The sequence below is a fragment of the Pristiophorus japonicus genome, unplaced genomic scaffold (assembly GCF_044704955.1).
Source record: "Pristiophorus japonicus isolate sPriJap1 unplaced genomic scaffold, sPriJap1.hap1 HAP1_SCAFFOLD_1363, whole genome shotgun sequence".
Classification (NCBI taxonomy): Eukaryota; Metazoa; Chordata; class Chondrichthyes; family Pristiophoridae; genus Pristiophorus; species Pristiophorus japonicus.
In genome coordinates this window covers 65,936-71,935 of record NW_027251033.1, presented here as the reverse complement: position 1 = coordinate 71,935, position 6,000 = coordinate 65,936, and positions in this window count along the sequence as shown.

Sequence of the window (6,000 nt, the reverse complement as noted above, 5' to 3'; positions counted from 1 at the left end):
GTACAGTGCCCGTACCTTAAGGTCACATTTTTCTGGTAGCCCTATGTCCGTCAGGTTTACTATTACAGGTAATATCTCATGGTGTACATTTTCATACAATTGAATTCCCTCCCTTCTCAGGACCAACCCGCTTGGGGGTCCTGCGGTAGGTAGGGGACATTCTAACGGTTTTGGTGCTGTCGTTAGTGGCCACTCGCCTGACCATCTCACCCATATTATTGGTGAGGGACATGACCCGTCTTTATAAATGCAATTGTAATACCTGGGTCGAAATGTTCATTCTGCGCTGAGGCATACCGTAATGACATTAGGCTTATGATTTCTAACGTGTGAATCTATGTCACAGTATTCTTCCATTTCTTTTTGCATAAGATTCCTCAAAGTCCTTATGGTGATAATAATGGTTGCGATAATAGTTACAATCGCTGAGGGGTGTCCATATAGAGACACTAGCAAGGTTACAGGATATACATGCCGTTCGGTGGGATATCAGAGATTCCTAACATTTTCGGTTGGGCCCCCTTGCATCTTCAGATGATGCCATTTAGTGGCAGACCAAAGTCCACCAGACCTCCTTCTAACCGAAAGATCCCCGATATGTGGGGATTCCATCCACCACAATTATTCCTCTGAATTCGGGACCCTTGGGTCTTCCTCATGGTGTTCCGTTGTCTGGATCATCCATAACAGTATCATCATCCAGCAGGCCATCCTGTAAAAGGGAGGGACGCCCCTGGGCCATCCACTATATGTCAATGTAGCTTTTCAACTGGGACCAATGTTTCCACCATCCTATTCCATTCATATTCACATATGCACACGTCTCACCTCTGACCAATATCTCGTATGGTTCCAACCACCGTGGCATGAATCCGGTTCATCCCGGTAACCATTACTTTCTCCCACACTTGGGGAAGATCTACTGGGGACTCTAACTCCTCTTGTTCGTCCCGGCCTTCCTGTTGTTCCCTTACTTCCTGTCTCATATACTTAACTCCATTACATATCTCCTAGTCTGATCCTGCAATGGGCCCACATCGGACCCTCCTGTGATTATACCTTCGGGTAATCGCATTGCCCGACCAGTCATGAGTTCATATGGAGTTAATCCTGTTGTCTGGTTAGAGGTTGCTCTTTGTCTCATCAGGATAGCAGCTCAGCCCAAGCCTGTCCGGTTTCTTGGGTGGCTTTTGACAGGGCTGTCTTTATTGTCCGATTCATCCGTTCTACCATCCCCGAACTCTGTGGATGGTAGGGGATGTGAAATTTTTGTTTAATGCCCGGATTATGTTGGACACATGTAATGCATTGCTGGCAATACTTAGCAATGTCTCGTCCCATGCCTGGCCACCAATCTCGAGAGACACTACTGAGGATGGTATTTCACCCGGCATGGTTAATGTCGTGGTGCAGTCCCATGAGCATCTTTCTTATACAAGTAGGGGCTGTCACCTTCCCGTCCTTTCTCCACACGGAGTCTGGATCTGGTGCCCCTCCCTGTCTTTTCCATTCAGTCTCCTCTTCATCACTTACATCTGCATGTCATTTACAATGTCAATATCTTCAGTAATCATACTACTTGCTGATTCCTCCTTCACTTCGGACGAAACTGCTGCCTCCTGTGCAGCCTTGTCGGCGACATCATTACCTCTCTGGACATCATCCACCACTCTCTGGTGGGCTTTGACCTTTAGTACTGCTGCCTCAGCATTTACTAGCTGCGTTTAATAGCAGCCTAATTCAGCCTTCATGTTTGAAGGCCTGAGCAGACATACACCCATCTCCCCCAGGCGGTCATGTAGTCATGGACTACTCCAAAAGCATAGCGGCTGTCTGTGTAGATATTTGCCTGCTTGCCTTCAGCTAATTGGAGGGCATCTGTCAGGGCAGTGAGTTCTGCCACTTGTGTGGAAAGTCCTCCGTCCAGTCCCCCACTTAGGACGGTGTCAAGAGCTCCATTGACCTTTGCCCACCCCGTATGTGGGGTCCCTTGGATATATTTGCGTACCCGTCCACATAAAGGGTTAAATCAGGGTCATCGAGTGGGATCTCACATATTACCAGGTGAGTCTTCCCACTCTCGGGCATGGCAATCATGGGGTTCACCTGTGGCCAGGAGACCCTCTGCAGGGTTTCCCCAATGTCCCGTAGTATTTTCACCAACTCATCAAGGGGGAGCAGAACTGCCTCCCATTAAGTCCTGCGTACATTGGACATGGATCTTAGTTTCCCGGTGTTGAGCATTTGAGTGTGTTTAATGTGCAGTACAATCTCCCCGCTCATCACTACTGGTTCACTGACTTTCACTGACCACATTGCACAGCCCAGAGCATCACAACGGGACAGACCGACTGCCACGGGTGACTGTTGGGTTGAGTAATCGGCAACAGGATGCATTTGTCCCCATGCATCTGAGTGACCACTGCCCCATAGAATCGTTCTTCATTTTTGCAGTAAATGTGGAAAGGTATGTCCATGTTCGGGAGTCTCACCCCAGGTGCAGGCATTGAGGCTTCCTTAAACTTGCGCAAAACATAAAAGCAGATAGTAAAAGCTTTTACAGATATACCAAATGGGAAAGAGTGACTAAAGTAAATGTTGGTCCCTTAGAAGATGAGAAGGGCGATTTAATAATGGGAAATGTGGAAATGGCTGAGACCTTAAACAATTATTTTGCTTCGGTCTTCACAGTGGAGGACACAAAAACCATGCCAGAAATTGCTGGTCACAGGAATGTGGGAAGGGAGGACCTTGAGACAATCACTATCACTAGGGGGGGTAGTGCTGGACAGGCTAATAGGACTCAAGATAGACAAGTCCCCTGGTCCTGATGAAATGCATCCCAGGGTATTAAAAGAGATGGCGGAAGTTATAGCAGATGCATTCGTTATAATCTACCAAAATTCTCTGGACTCTGGGGAGGTACCAGCGGATTGGAAAGCAGCTAATGTAACGCCTCTGTTTAAAAAAAAGTGAGCAGACAAAAGGCATGTAACTATAGGCCGGTTAGTTTAACATCTGTCGTGGGGAAAATGTTTGAAACTATCATTAAGGAAGAAATAGCGGGACATCTGGATAGGAATAGTGCAATTAAGCATACGCAACATGGATTCATGAAGGGGAAATCATGTTTAACTAACTTACTGGAATTCTTTGAGGATATAACGAGCATGGTGGATAGAGGTGTACCGATGGATGTGGTGTATTTAGATTTCCAAAAGGCATTCGATAAGGTGTCACACAAAAGGTTACTGCAGAACATAAAGGTACGCGGAGTCAGAGGAAGTGTATTAGCATGGATAGAGAATTGGCTAGCTAACAGAAAGCAGAGAGTTGGGATAAATGGGTCCTTTTCGGGTTGGAAATCAGTGGTTAGTGGTGTGCCACAGGGATCAATGCTGGGACCACAACTGTTTACAATATACATAGATGACCTGGAAGAGGGGACAGAGTGCAGTGTAACAACATTTGCAGACGACACAAAGATTAGTGGGAAAGCGGGTTGTGTAGAGGACACAGAGAGGCTGCAAAGAGATTTAGATAGGTTAAGCGAATGGGCTAAGGTTTGGCAGATGGAATACAATGTCGGGAAGTGTAAGGTCATCCACCTTGGGGGGAATAAAAAAAAAGTAAAGGGGAATATTATTTGAATGGGGAGAAATTACAACATGCTGCGGTGCAGAGGGACCTGGGGGTCCTTGTGCATGAAACTCTTTTGAGTTTACCTGAAAAAAACATAAACATTAAACCGTGCCACCCGCCCTGGGTGACACAGCAGACATTTTCAAGGCCCCTTTTTTTTTTTGGGCGCTAAAATCACATTTTTCCAAGTGCCCCCTATAAAAGGGGAGGGGGACACTAAAAGCACCGGCAATTAAAACAAATTAAACTTTGAAACGTAAAATCAAATTAAAATTTGATTGCCGGGCGTGATGATGCACTCCAGTCCCTCCGGTGCCCACCTCTCGCGGAAGGCCGCGAGCGTACCGGTGGACACCGCGTGCTCCATCTCCAAGGACACCCTGGACCGGATGTAAGAGCGGAAGAGAGGCAGGCAGTCAGGTTGAACGACCCCCTCGACCGCCCGCTGCCTGGACCGGCTGATGGCACCCTTGGCCGTGCCCAGGAGCAGTCCTACGAGGAGGCCTTCGGACCTACCCGCTCCCCTCCGCACAGGGTGCCCAAAGATCAGGAGAGTGGGACTGAAGTGCAGCCAGAATTTCAGGAGCAGCCCCTTCAAATAGTGGAACAGGGGCTGCAACCTCGTGCATTCAATAAAAACATGGAACACGGACTCCTCCAGACCGCAGAAATTGCAGGCGGCCTGGGAGTCCGTGAACCGGCTTAAAAATTTATTGCACGGCACTGCTCCGTGCACCACCCTCCAGGCCAAGTCCCCGATGAATAGTGGGAGGACCCCTGCGTAGAGTGCCCTCCATCGGGGACCCCCGCCTCCTCCGGACGGCAAGATGGTGCGCCATGGCGTGTCCGGACGGCCGGCGAGGATGGCAAAGTTGAGGGTGTGCAGGAGCAGCCCGTACAGGAAACCCCTCCGCGCGGAACTGAAAGGCACGGAGGGGATTTCCCCGAGGCGGCTCAAGTTGTGAGGCACCGGCCCCCGAGGGAGGTTCTGGGGTTTGGCGCCGATGAGGAATTCCGTCCGGACGGGGGTCAGTTCGGACGGGATCTCCCCACGTGCTTGAGCCTCCTCGATGCACCTAACGGAGTCAGGGCCCAGAGCTGTTTTTAGCGACTCGATGGCATCGGCCGCGTGGCGGACGTTGGCAGAATTTAGGCGCCGCGCCAGCGTGACTGGCGCCATCCAGCCCGCTCCTCCGCCATCGAGCAGGTCCCTGACCCTGGTCACCTCACCAGCCACAGCCCTCTCTTCCGACCGCCACATAAAGCCTCGGCCGTGGAGGTACGGATTCCCGAGCAGCGGCTCCTGCAGGATGGCCGCCACTCCAGCCGGTGGAGAGCTGTGCTTGGTGGAGACTTTGTTCCAGACCCTGATGAGTTCCCTGTAAAAGACAGGCAGCTCCCGGAGGGCGGTCCTGGCACCCCCCAAGTTCACAAACAGGAGCTGCGTGTCATAATTGAGGTCGAGCTGCTGGCGGAAGAAATACCTCGCCAGAGCACACCACCTAGGAGGGGGCTCGACATAAAGGTATCTCTGCAGGGTCTGAAGACGGAAAGTCGCGAGCTGGGCGCTGACGCACACCAACGACTGACCGCCCTCCTCAAGCGGGAGACTCAAGACCGCAGCAGAGACCCAGTGCTTCCTGTTGTTCCAGAAGAAGTCCACCAGCTTCTTCTGTATCTTGGCGACAAACGCAGGGGGAGGGGTCAAAGTGACCAGCCGGTACCACAGCATTGCGGCCACCAGCTGGTTTATGACTAGCGCTCGACCCCTGTAGGACAGCACTCGGAGCAGTCCTGTCCAGCGCCCTAGGCGAGCGGCGACCTTGGCCTCCAGCTCCTGCCAGTTCGCCGGCCAGGCTCCCTCGTCGGGGCTAAGGTAGACTCCCAGATAGAGGAGATGGGTCGTGCTCCAGGCAAAAGGCCTGAGCTCCTCCGGCAGGGAGTCCACCCGCCACTGACCCACCAGGAGTCCGGAACATTTCTCCCAGTTGATCCTGGCGGAGGACGCGGCCGAGTAAATCTCCTGGCACTCACGCATCCTCCGCAGGTCAGCGGGATCCTCTACCGCGAGGAGCACGTCATCGGCGTAAGCCGAGAGGACGACCTCCACGCCCGGCCCTTGCAGAGCCAGTCCCGTCAACCTCGTCCGCAAGAGGCGCAGGAAAGGCTCCACGCAAACGGCGTATAACTGGCCGGACATGGGGCATCCCTGGCGCACCCCTCTCCTAAAGCGAAGGGGCGCCGTCAAGGACCCGTTAACCTTAATCAGACACTCCGCGGTGGCGTACAAAAGTCGGATCCGGGCGACGAAATGCGTCCCGAACCCGAAAGCGCGCAGAGTTCCGAGCAGATAGTCGT